Raw genomic sequence first — 14718 nt, forward strand, 5'->3', positions numbered from 1 at the left:
TTCTGTATATCCCAATCAGTTACACCACTCTGTTTCACATTGGCCCGTACACATTCATGGACTCAAAATAAAATAAAAGACAGTTTATGACAGATAGAAACACAAACACAATATGGACAAACACAAACACAACCTGAACAAACACAACTGGCTATATAAAAAAGACAAAACACTGTTTTACACAAAAACATATGACAAACAGACAACACGAAAGTCCTCCTAATAATTGTACTCATGAGTCTAAATCATTGTAGTTGAACTTTTAAAGGGCTTCAGTAGTTAGATCCAGGCGGGTCGAAGCCACAATGGCTATTGCTGACAAGCAGTCATGTGAGTCTCCATAAATGGTAGAAGTTGGAGTAGGATCGGTGCACCACTTCAAAATAACATGAGAAGTGAAAGTTGCACATGTTGATGATGGAAAGGTGTTGTTGGAAAGAAATGCACCGATTAGCTTCGTAGCAAGATAGAGACTACAGCATGAAATCAACACAATAACCTCGGCACCAAGTTTCTGAGTGTAGTATGCAACAAGACGTAATTCACCTCCATATGATGGCAACAACACAGCTAACATTGAACCATCTCCGTCATCCACAGTTTTTCAATCCCGCAAACCCCAACATGAACAAGGTGCACAAGCTTGTTTGAAGGCAATAATGGCTGGGCAAAACGTTGCCTCATTCCACGATCCGAAAACAACAATAATCACCACAGCCCAGAAAGGCCATGCCAGGGTGTGACCCAGAGGAGAAAAAAATAAAAATACATGTCATGACTCAAAAAATTAGCGTTCTTTTGTTTCATTCTTCGGCTGGAGTTATAAGGGAAAGATAAAACTGTGACCATCTTGTTCAATGTATTTTAGGAAGTCCTGTATATCCATGATACAAGCAAATCAATGAACTGTCAACATTCAAGTTAAGGTTCTACCATTGAACAATTCAAAATTTGTCAAAATGAATTTCTGTAATGTGGCAGGAAAAAACATTACCAGAGGCTCTTCAACAATAAGTTAAGCAACTAGAGAATGCCATTCGCACACCAAAATAATTTTAAATTTAGCCTTCATTACTATATTCCTAATATACCTATATAATTTTACTTATACCCTTAAGGGTATAATTAATAACTGTAAAATAATAAGCCTGAGATCTTTAGCAGTCATCAAACTAAATAGATGCCTGACTGGTGTTGATCAATATAATTTGGTCAACTATCTATTGTCTCATGGTGTTACCTGACTTCTAAAAATTCACATAAATTATGCGTTAAGCTTTGAACTGCTAGTCCCACCTCTTGGCCAGGGGGTATTCAACTATAAGTCACATCATTTTGCAGTCTGATTAGAGAAAAATACCATGGTCGGCATTAAAATTGAGACCATTTAAAACCTTTGAAGGGGTATTACTAACATGTTAACTACAATCAATAAAGCAATTACTTTTGTCTATCATCTGTGCTTAATTCTGTTGCTGCTTGATGTTTTAATTTACTAACTATTCGAATCATCTCCCAGAACTTTGAAATTATTTAATGTAAATTCTCCAATACTCAAATTACAATGTAGTTTTTTTAGAGAACATTTAATGATCTGTGTGCTATCAGGACAGACAGATTGACAGGACAATAGCTGCGAACATGCACAAAGGCCACCTCCAGGGATCACAAAGATATAATTTCCAGCAGGACTTGATACACAAGGTTTTCAGAGACCCCCTGGGTAGTGCAGGGGTAGAGCGTCTCCCAGCAGAATGTCCTTGGGGCCTTGGTGATACCCGGTGGTGCCTAATGTGCCTGCTGCAGATTCTGTTAAACAGGCAGTGTTATAGGAAACACTCCGCGGTTCTCTGATACCAATGTCTCTAGGTGATATCACAGTAATAATTAATTCTAATTGAACATTGCTTCAACAACTAGGTACATTTGGGTGAATGTCACATTTAAATAAGTCAAGTCAAGTCAGGTCATACTTTATTTATAGAGCACATTTCAAACCAGGGCAACACAATGCGCTTTACAAAGAGTTACATAAAAGAAAGACGAAACGTAATTGTCAGCTGGTCATTACAAAACAATGCCTCTGAAACAACAGCAACAACAAAAGCAACAACAAAGACAACAAAAGCAACAAAAAAAGCGACTCGAACCACAGTGGCAGCAACAGCAACAGAAAACAACAACAGCAGCAACAGCAGCCACAGAAACAGTAACAACGGCAGCAGCAACATTGACACCAGCAGCAACAACAACAGCAGCAACGTACACGCAAAGATGTCACCGGAACCGGAAGTGGTACCTCTCACCGGAACTGGAAAGGTCACTCAGGTTAGAGATGGTTAAGGTTAAGGTTAGCAGCGGCAACCACAACACCAATTAAGGTATAAAGTTAGCGGCACCAACAACAGCACCAGCAGCAGCAGCAACGACAACACCAGCAGTGTCAATACCAGCAGCAGACAACAGCAGCAACAAAAACAGCAAAAGTGCACAAGCGAAGACGTCACCGGGACCGGAAGTGGTAGCTCTCACCAGAACCAGAAATCTCCTCATCTGTATTGAGTCAACAGTGTGTACCATCTCATCTCAACGAAGTAAAGCACAGCAAAGACGTCACCAGAACCGGAAGTGGTAGCCCTCACCAGAATCGGAAATTTCAACTGTGTGCATCTCATCTTAATCCAGTCACGGTCCTTTAATTAGCGACCCTAAGTTACGGGTCAAGTTTCCAAAAAGCCTTTTGACTCTCTCTCTCCAAAAACACACCCATCTTATGATCCTCTAAGTGTAGTATCACAACAGAAACAACCACAGCAACAGAAATAGCAGCAACATCAACACCAGCAGCAACAACAGCGAAACCAAGCAGGAGCAACAACAGCAACGCACACGCAAAGCCCTCGCCGGAACCGGAAGTGGTAGCTCTCACCGGAACCAGAAAAGTCACTCAGGTTAGAGATGTTAGAGATGTTGAGTTGAGGTTCAAAGTTAGAGATATTTAAATAAGGGTATAAGCTTGGAGATGGTTAAGTTTAGGTATAAGTCTGGGGATTGTTATGTTTAGGTATAATGTTCAAGATGATTAGGTTAAGGAATAAGGTCAGAGATGGTTAAGTTTAGGTATAGGGTTAGCAGCGGCAATGACAACACCAGTTAAGGTATAAGGTTAGCAGCACCAACAACACCACCAGCAGCAATGACAACACTAGCGGCTACTGTACAAGCAGCAACAATAGCAGCAGCAAAAACAGCAGCAATAGCAGCAGCGATAGCACACAAGCGAAGACGTCACCGGAACCGGAGGTGGTACCTCTCACCGGAACCAGAAATCTCATCTGTATTGAGTCAACAGTTCTCAGGGAAGCAACGTACAGCAAAGACATTACCGGAACCGGAAGTGGCAGCCCTCACCAGACACTGAGATTTCAACTGTGTGCACCAGCTCATCTAAATCAAGTCACGGTGGATGGTTAAGTTTAGGTATAAGGTTGGCAGCAGCAACGACAATACCAGCAGAAACAATAGCAGCAACAGAAAACAGCAGCAGCAATAGTAGCAGCAACAGCGCACAAGTGAAGAAATCACCGGAACCGGAAGTGGTAGCCGGAACCAGAAATCTCCTCATCTGTATTGAGGCAACAGTGTGTACCATCTCATCTCAACGAAGTAACACAGAGCAAAGACGTCACCGGAAGTGGTAGCCCTGACCGGAAACGGGAATTTCAACTCTGTGCACCGTCTCAACTTAATCCAGTCACGGTCCTTTAATTAGCGTCCCTAAATGAAGGGTCAAATTTTTCATTCTGACCTCAGGGGGGAGATCCGTTTGACTATCTCTCCGAAGACACACTCTTCTTATAATCCTCCCACTGTAATTTCACAACAGAAACTACAACAACAGAAATAGCAGCAGTAGCAGCACCAGCCACAAAACAACAACAGCAGCAGCAACATCAATTCCAGCAGCAGCAACAAAAAACAACAGCAAAAAAAGACAACAACAACACACACGCAAAGAAGTCACCAGAACGAGAGAAGTTACTAAGGTTAGAGACGGTTAAGTTGAGGTATAAAGTTAGAGGTGTTTAAGTTAGGGTATAGGGTTAGAGATGCTTAATTTTAGCCATAAGGTAAGCGAGGGTTAAGTTTAGGTATAAGGTTAGCAGCAGCCACAGCACCAGCACCAGTAAAACAGACAGACAGACAGACAGACAGACGTCAGTCAGTCAGTCATAGACTGTAGCGAACAGATGGTTTTTAACCTGGTTTAAGTATTCAGTGTGGGGGCCTCTCTCAGGTCCCTCGGTAGGGTGTTCCATTTACTTGGGGCATGGATACAGAAGGCAGTCTCCCCTGCTTTAGAGTTGGTACGAGGAATAGTTAAAAGACCACTGCCTGTGGACCTGAGAGTTCTTGCTGGTTCGTGTATAATTAGCATTTATTTTATATACTGAGGTGCAAGGCCATTTGTAGCTTTATATACAAGTAGCAATCTTAAGATCAATTCTAATTTTGACGGGGAGCCAATGTAGAGATCTAAGAACAGGTGTGATATGTTCAAACTTTTTTGTCCCAGTGATTTTTGGATTAACTGTATTTTGGATTAACTGTAGCTGCTGTACGGCTGATTTCAGGAGGCCGGTGAATATGCCATTACAGTAGTCCAATCTACTCGTTATGAATGCATGGATTAATTTTTCGGAGTCTGCTTTTGACAGGAAGCCTCTTATTTTTGAACGTTTTTTTAGATGGTAGAAGGCTGATTTTGTGATTTGATTTATATGGCTCTTAAATTTTAGATCGCCGTCTATGATTACACCCAGATTTTTGGCTTCATTCTTACTCTCCAGGGACAGAGGACTAAGATGAGCTGCAATTTTCTGTCTTTGAGCCTTTGCACCAAAGATGAGTATTTCTGATGAGTATTTTGTCTTTGTTCAGTTGTAAAACGTTCTTTGACATCCATGCATTAATATCGTTAATACACTGAGTGAGGGAGTGTATGGGGAGTAGGGATACGTACAGTTGTGAATCATCTGCATAATTATGGTAATTTATTTTGTGTTTCTTTATAATATATGCCAGTGGAAGCATATAGAGGTTAAACAATAATGGTCCCAGAATCGAACCTTGGGGCACTCCACATACAATATCCACTCTGTTTGACACAAAATCTCCAATGGCCACGAAGAACTGCCAGTCCTGTATATAGCGTCAGATGGATCCGACTGACCCGCACTGAGAATGGATCCTGGCTATGGGAGAGTGGAGTCTAAGTCTGGTCCGATCACAACGGAGGACATGGAGCAGGTGATGTGCTTAGCCTGAGCGCTAGCGATGGAGGTCAGACGCACAAACAGTTCATTCTTCTTCTTCACGTCCTCACACAGGCTGTGGATATCTTTGAAGACCGACTTCTCTAGAGTACTGAGTCTGTCGACCAGGCGCAAACAGTTCCCACAATCCGTGGAGATAGGCATCGATGCCGGCATAGTTAGCAATATACTAGGCTAACAGGCTAGCTAGCATTAGCCGAACGCTAGCCAAGCGCTAGCCAAGCCAGAGTCCACGTTCCAAAATCCGAAAAGACAGTTCAGGCGAGGGTCAAAGCCAGGAAAGAGTAGGGATATCACAGTGTAAATAATCTGAGATCCATAATCCAAAATCACGTAGTTTGGGAAGCGATTCAAAGAAAGAGCACAAACACAAAAGACGTTACCGGAACCGCCCGTACCAGAATTATTCTGGTTCAAAATAAGAGCTAATCAAAAATGATTCCGGTTCTATAGGACACTCTATAATATCTGACAATAATTTTAATGATGGTGCTAAATAATAGGTATAGAGCTAAATTCAATCAAGGTATTTTCATTTATATGCTTGCCTGCATTTCACCTCACAATAATTCCAATTGAGCCTGTTAAATAATTGTATTTGCAAATAATTTAGATTCATACAGCAATATTATCAACAATTCACAAGGATCTTTGAATGCTGAACATGTTTTGGCCTTACTCAATTGCATAGCAATTATCTTTTGATCCTGTTGTCAAGCTTCAGGTTGTCCTATTCGACACAGTCACTTCTACATTGGTCAAAGGCTAGGCTGCAGTTCAGGGGATTCCTGTTCAAATGCTCAAAACTGTGGAAATCACTGAATAGACAGGTTGCTGTAACACAATTATAACTTTATTTGATTCACAAAATATTTTCAAATTTGAAGTTTACATTTTGGAATGCCCAAATTGAAACCTTTGAAAAAGCCAACATATTTCGCATTTATTTTATTGTTTACATTTTTTAGTAAGTGAAGACACACATTCCATCACCCCTCCAGTGTACAAAGCAAAACCCTCTCTGTTAATCTGCTTGCTCAATTTTATACTGTATATCAACAGCTACCTTATTCAATGTCCAGTCGAGATTACTTCCTGAGTAAACTAAAAATAATGCTGTTAGATTATAAACTATTACCAGCTTTACCCAAAAATTATAACCGGTAGAGATTTGAACACACACTTTCTGTATATCCCACCAAAACGGATAATCCACTCATGCAATATTTCTATTTAAGGTATAGTGTTTAATCTACAGTATATTATTCACTTGTGTGTGGCACGGTGGCACAGTGCATTGCACTGCTGCCTCACAGCAAGAAGGTCCTGGGTTTGATTCCCGCCTGGGGCGCTGTTGGCACTGTGCTCTGGCGGGTTATCTCCCAAATAGGAGCCTTTCTGTGTGGAGATTGCATGTTCTCCCCGTGCTCACATGGGGTTTCCTCCACCTCACGTCAGTAAGGACATGCACCTAACATCGTCTGACCAGCGATGGACATTTATCACCTGGTCCCCGGGAGCGTCCACGTATGCTGCCCACTGCTCCTGGCTGTGCCCCCGGAGGAAGGACTACCTCTTAATTTATTTACTTATAGATGTATATATCTACATCCCCTTTATAAATATTATTGTTTTATTTATATATTTATTTATTTATTTATTTATTCAGTCATGCAATGCCTGCCTCTAGGAAGCGTTTGGGGAGTATTTGCTTGAGTTTGATTAACGACTGGCGCTCTGCCCAGATTTTCGTTTTCTGAACTGTGAATCTTGCCCATGCTTCGCACTTTGCTCGTCTCTGTGTGCATGCTCTAGCCAAATAGTGTGCGCCTGTGTGCTCCTTCTTTTGACGAGGAAAAGAAAATGTGTATGTGGTTTGTTCTGATTCTAGTCAGGCAAAAATATGTGTGCGTGTGTGTGTGTGTGTGTGTGTGTGTGTGTGTGTGTGTGTGTGTGTGTGTGTGTGTGTGTGTGTGTGTGTGTGTGTGTGTGTGTGTGTGTGTGTGTGTGTGTGTGTGTGTGTGTACAGTATATACTGCTCTTACCCCCCTTTTTTAGCAGCAGCTGCAGTGGCACAGTCCCCAGTGTGAACCAGATCACAGGCACACAATCTTATTTTACTGTTTATAGTAGCTATATTTGCAAGCCTTTATACACAATTTTCAGTTGGGTCATAGACACGCAATTATTGTACAGTATATAATAGCAATGTTTGCAGAGCTTATGTAGAATTCCTTGACCAAGTGTCGCCTCTCTGGCGGCACATGTGATGGTTCCCTCTCTGAGACAGTTCTTTACCTTGATCGTCTATAGACTATAGATGCTTTTATTCAACTCAAACGTCTACGGCCCAGTAATAATTTACTGCCGCACACAATGGGACAGTTTCTAACGTCCACCCTCAGGGACCATTTACTCTAACGTCCACACTCCAGGACCGTTTACTAATGTCCACACTCCGGGACCGTTTACTAACGTCCACACTCTACTGTGTGGAGGACTAATTCTATTACTTTTTTTGCAGTTAGTGTTGACCATATTAATCCTCCGACATATATGAAACAGACCACACACCAAACAATTATAGTGGCATTCAACAGACTCACTCATTCCTTTCCACACCATGGACTGTTATAAGTACGCATGCATACAGGTTATTCGCATCAGTTTCTGTTTAGGTTCTGTTTTATAATTACACTAGTATTATTTTTTTAATTTTGCAAGGTCAATATTCTAGGTTCGTTTTGAGAAGAGACTTTTCTGATACCCTATGACCTGGGTGGAGATCCTGCACTCAAACAAACAAGAATCGAATAAGCAGAAAGAGAAAAGGCTCTGCTTACCTCTATATATATATTTATATATATATATATATATATATATATATATATATATATATATATTTCGGACGGTTGTATTTCCGAGTATGCAGGTCTGCTCCTCACCAGCTCTCCGGGTCTCAGTTTTGGTCGTCGTTCTCCTGGCTGGTGCTCGTTAATTGTTGTGGCTTGAAGGATTCGGGCCGAAAAGTGTGATTTTATCGTAGTCATAAAGATTCAGGTCAAGACCTGTAGGTTATTGTGGTCGAAAAAGATTTAAGCCGACATCTGTGAATTATTGCCGTTGAGAAGATTTACAGCCAAGGTCCATGCAGGAGAGCCTGCATTTCGGGCTCATTTAAAAAGCTCAGCCCCAGGTTTGAAAAACTCGGTCTCAGCTAGGTGTTCGTATCTTCCTGCGACCTTCAAAACATGGAAAAAATCACTGGAACAAAGCAGAAGCTGATGCGTACAAGTTTTATTGTGTATCATTAGTACAGACTGTGGAAGAAATTCTTCTGCAATGATCGTTGAGGTTAATCTGCCCGCTATAAGAAAACAAAACTAAGAATATTCAAGCTTATTTTGTCTGCAGAATAAAGAGAAAGGTTCAGTACTGCTCCAAAGCAGTGTTCAGACCAGTCTAATCTTATTTCTGATCAAGAGGGCTTTATACAACAACAGAGTTGGCTTGGGTCAGAAGTCATTTACAAGTCTGTGTCCCTCAACTGTCTTCCTGGATGTTACATCAAACAATAAATTCACAGGAACTTGTAAATGACCTGGCAGACGTGGACTAAAATTCCTTATAATGCACCTCCAGACTCCCCTGTGGTTATTCTTCATCTCCATACAAGGTAAACAGGACCAAATCTGGTTCTTCCATGTTAGAATTGACATTGTAGAGAGAAAGAACATTTCTCTTTACATAAAGTTATGGGGTTCATGGGAAAACAGAGACATTTTTTTTTTTAGAACTCCCCCTCTGGAGGTAGAGGCCTTTGTCCTCATTCAAAATAAATTATCGTGAGCATTTTTCTCTCACAAGACACAGCAACGAAACTTGGAGTTGGTTTCGCGAAACCATAACTGATTTATCCCTTTGTTCTCATATCTTTTATAGTTGTGGCGAGGTGTTTGCTCGTTTACACATCTCGCCTCTTTTTTATGTCAGAAATATATTTTGAGCCAATCGTAGTCTTATTTCTTTGTTTAGCTGTTCTCTGATGTCACTTCTCAGCTAGACAATCACAGCCTTCATAGCTACAGCCCTCCTTCTTTTGAAGATGGCGTTCATTTGTAGTTTTCTATCGGCTGCCAAAATAAAAAAACAAAAAGACTAATATATGCTGACTCTGCAGACTAATATATGGTGACTCTGCAGTTAGGGCTTGTCCCTTACATGACCTCGGGAGACGGTGTCCTCCGTGGCTCCATCTGGTGGTTTACAGAGTGTAATACTTTTCAAAGGAATTTTTTAAGGATAGTTTCATATTAAATTTGGTATTAAGATGGGTTGTTCTTGCATCGATTTTTGTATAATATATTGAGGGTTTTCATGTGGGGTGTTGTAGATTTAATCATCAACACCTTACACTTTTTATTTATTCATTTTTACAGTATGAGAGCACAAGCTGCCACAGAAAATCATAATGCACTTACACGAGCTAGCAGGCGAAGACCGCATGCTCCTACTCCTCTATATATATATTTTGTTCATGAATTCACATTTTCGTGATTGTTGGTTCTAGAGTTCCTCTTCTCACCTATCTCCTAAAACCATTTTTTGTCGTTTTTGTATATAGTTTGTGTGCCGTTTTCAATAAATCTTACAAAACTAAAAATTTCTTGCATTGCTCACTCTCCTCACTCCCACTAGCCTATAGCATCATTCCTTTGTCTGAGATTCAGACAGAGAGATGGCCCAGCCGGCTGACAGATTGACACCTCTAATGGCCCCCACCAAGGGGTAATGAATTTTCAGGTCATTAGCTGGAGGGAGAGGAAAGACAGCCTCTACATGGCCTCCCCTACAAGTAGCTAAGAGTAGTTGCAAGGTTGCATGCTCCTAAGCGAAACCAATGTCTTCACAATATCTGCAGACCACAGTGCTAGCGTTAGCGCTACTTCAGCTCAACGTCGAAAGCCTCACCATCGCCAAGACCAATATCCTTAAACAAATAGCCAGCAAAAACAATGTGAGGGTGATTCTACTGCAGGAGACCCATGCTGAAAACACGAACACCCTGGAGGTCCCTGGGTATACATGGGCCGGATACATTGCCAATAAACACCATGGCATGGCTACGTTCGTCCGCAATGATATGGCCTGGTCAGCTATGGGACAATACCCAGAACGCGCAGAGGTAGAATGGATCACAACGAAAGTGCAAGACACTGCCATCGTCAACATCTACAAGCCACCTCCAAGCGGACTGACCCCATCGTCACTGCCAGATGTCCCAGTCCCTGCCATGTACGCTAGAGACTTCAATAGCCATAATACAGAACGGGGCTACAGTAGCTCCAACGCTGATGGTGACTTCCTGGTAGACTGGACCTCTACTGCTGAGGCGACACTCCTATACGATCCGAAGGAGCCGTGCACTTTCTACTCCACACGATGGAACAGCACCACCAATCCAGATCTGGCATTTGCAAAATGGCACAACACCCAGCCACTCCTTGTTAGACACATCCTGGACATGTTCCCCGGTCACACCATCGACCGTTGCTCATCACCATCCCATGCCTGGTCCAACCAGTGCAGGTTGTTGTATCCAAGAGTGGGCTGTGGCAGCAACATGGGCCGAGCTGGTTAGCTGGTTGTCCAGCATCCCCCAAAGGTTTTTGGCAGTTTGCGAGCGCACCATATTGGTGTTCTCAATGGTAATGGTAGTAGAGTAAGGCAGTCTCTCCCAGAGAGAAAGAAATGCTTTGGCTTGTCAAGATTGAGCTCCAGGTGGTGCACAGACACATATACGCTAATGTCTTAAAGAAATGCGGAGATGCACCTATTGGTTTAGTGATAGGAGAAGTCATGGGAGCTGGATCCCAGCTAAGGGAATTAATGTACAAGTACAACAGGAGGGATACCAGATGGACACCAGTTAGAAGGGTTATTACAAGGGTTTTGTCATTTTGGATAGCAGCTGGAATGAGGGAGGGTTTCTTGAGTAGAGGCGGAGAGAAAGATGCAAGCCTAGAGGCAGGGGGTGGCAAGTTAGGTTTAAGATAAGTGGTAGTATTGTTCGAGCCAGAAAGAGATAAGATTTACAGCAGGGCTGACCCCTGAAAGTCGACGAGTCTAATCGTCAGTCGGACACCCGTCGACTGATTCTTCAAGTTGAGCAGTAGGTTTTTTTTTGTTTGTTTGTTTTTGTCAGTCACTGTGCATTACAATAACACAATAAAACAGATAGAAGCTCACAGGGATAACATTTCAATGAGTATTATAAATAAAGGGAATCTATAATATATAGAAATATATTTTTTATATGTGTGAATAGTCCGCACACGGAAGCGAACATGACTCTCCGTGCGCTCTGATAATATTTGACCCATTCCTCCAAATAAAACAACAACAAACAGCGTGGGGACGGGGCATGGAGGAATGCGGCATGACTCGTAGACTTGTTAAGATTATTTTTTCGCGCATTACGCAATGAAAGGGGGCGATCGGGAAGGGAGTCACGGAGAAGGTGTCCCCATCACACACGGTTTTGTTCCATACGCACTTGCGTTGTTCCATAAGGAGACGTAAAATAAAACAACCTACATTTAAAATAAAACACACTGTTGGTTCCTTCTGAGAGGGAGACAGGTGCACAACATGCGCCCCAATCGTTCCCTCTCCACGCACCCCCTTGGGATTGTGAGAAAAAAATTATATAAATATATCCATATTCTATAACTATAACATACTACGTATAACTATACTACTATAACTATAACATTACAGATTGAACTAATCCTCGATAGCAAAACTATATGTGTGTATAATACAGTATACATTACATTAATTTATTTATGTACATTACTATCATTCGTATTTTGGGTTATTATGAAATACAGTTTCCTTGATCAGTCAGAGCCAAAATTACAACATGTATAAAGACACTGGGTGCTACTACACAACCAGTTAGAAACCGTCACTGAAACGGTTAATCTGGCGCACACACAGCGGGGAGTCTGAACCTAGGTACTCGGGGGAGGGGAAATAACAAGGAGGGACCACCCCGCAAAGGGGGGTGTGTCGCTTGTAACAAAGTGACGTGGAAACAACATTTCGGCGGACTCCTGGGTGAAGTGTCTGCTAGATGAGACACGCAGCTAAGGACTCACTACGTCGACGTATAAAGTTTTTTATTTTTTTTGTTAGATTCTCAAACCGTCCAATAAACTCTCCGTAGCTCAAAGTTCCAGTTTCATCGCAACATTCCGGATTTGGAAATTTTGAACACGACAGGATGGCCACCTATTTTACCTATAGGAAGAGCCGGCTCTTTTTTATATGATGTCTATCTAATTTAAATAAATAAACCATGTATTCTGCCCCTTAGCCCTTAACATCGCTCTGCTTTACCCTTTGTGAGGATCACATGTACTGTGTCGCTTTCACAACGTAATCCCCTCCCCTCCCCCTGTGTGAAATTTTAAAACTCTTTTTTGCAACATATTCCGCCTAAAACTGAGTAGTTTGTGACTTTGTGGTGTCTCGCTATCATATTTTTTTATGCTAATTGCAGTACCCTTGAGTACCCTTGCACCTTTTTTTGCATTATATTTTCCAATTTATTTAATCAAAATGATTTTAAATGTGCTTATACAAATATTGACATGATATTAAAGGACCAATCAGTAATATCTTATTTTCTCATGTTGACCTCAATTGACCATGACATAGTGGCAGGGGTTCGCAAATGATGGTCAATGCCAGCCAGTTCACTTATACTGTAACTGTGCATATTAGTGTGGCCTACTAATTTATCTGCTATTGTGGTAAATTGATGACTGATGACTTAGTACAGCCTTGTCATCTTGATCTTACAACACAAGAGATATTTTCCTTTATTTATTTATTGTAAGTGGAATTTTGAAAAAAAAAAAGAGAGAGAGAGAGAGACAGAGAGCGAGAGAGAGAGAGAGAGAGAGAGAGAGAGAGGGGGGGGGGAGAGAGAGAGAGAGAGAGAGAGAGAGAGGGGGGGGGGGGAGAGAGAGAGAGAGAGAGCTGCGAGCCCGGAGTTTGTTTGTCCACTGAGCCACCTTTGTTCAAGAGACTTGTTAATAAACATGCCAACTGGCGCTGTTTCGCCTCCGCCTGCCTCCTCTTCCTCATTCCCTGGCCCTGAACCAGAACGATCTTCTACAAGTGGCACCTGAACAGGGATATGGAGCAGTGCGAGGCACAATCCCTCTCCACTGGAACAGATGGTGGCGGCCCTCGCCACAATGCAGGAGCAGCAAGCACCGCAGTTCTAAGAGATGGCGAGGGCCCGCGAGCGGGACCAGGGGGCGCTCAGGGACAACCAGCAAGCTATACAGATCCTCCTTCGGGAGCGCACCAGATCTGGCGAGGAACGACCGGTGGGCCCCCCCCGTCCCCCGCTACAGAAGATGACGGGGAGGATGATCCTGAGGCCAACTTTGAACTTATGGCCGAGGCAGTCGGATGGACAGACAGCAGGGGTGGCGGCTCCTTCCACTCCTGACAGGCGAAGCCCAGCTGGCGGCGCATCGCCTACCGCTCGAGCAGCGGATGAGCTACTCTGTCGTCCGGAGGGCGGTGATGGAACAGGTCCGGAGGACACCTGACACCGGTCGGCCAGGTGGTTCGGGTGTGCATGGGGATATTCACACTTATCCGATAGTGCGGCTCGAAATTCGCTACAAGGGAAAAAAGCATATGGTAAAGGCTGCGGTTAGTTCCCGCCTGTCGCACCCCCTGATTTTGGGTACAAATTGCGTGCACTCACGGTCTATAAGCATAGGTGAATGTTGCGCGGCTACGCGATGGTCGCACCGGAGGAGGTCACCAGCGCAGAGGAGGGGGAGCCGCAGGTGGGAACTTCCCCAGAACCCTAAGTCCATCCCATGGAGGACTTTCCTCTGGAACAATTGTGGAATGATACGCTTTACGGGGCCTTTGAGCGGGTAGATAAAATCGATGGCGTGTTAGTGCGTCCAGAGGCTGCGCTCAGTCACCCGTATTTTGCGGTAATTAGGGATAGATTATATCAAGTGAACAGTGACGCTCAGTTGGAGAAGAAACCCAATTGTTGGTCCCTAAAAGCCGTCGGGATTTAGTCTTCCAGGCGGCCCATTATAACCCAATGGCCCATCACCGACACAAACAAACACTGGAGCGGATAATGGCCCGTTTGGGCAGACGTGCTGCAGCACTGTGCTGCCTGTCCCGAGTGTCAGCGGGTGAATCCACCAGCTATTCCCAGAGCGCCGTTGAGCCCCCTCCCCCTAGACGAGACTCCATTCTAGAGAAACGCTATGGATCTGATCAGGCCATTAGACTGTTGTGCTCGGGGCTATCAATTTGTGTTAGTCCT

Source organism: Zeus faber (genome assembly GCF_960531495.2).
Source record: "Zeus faber genome assembly, chromosome: 17".
NCBI classification, from domain to species: Eukaryota; Metazoa; Chordata; class Actinopteri; order Zeiformes; family Zeidae; genus Zeus; species Zeus faber.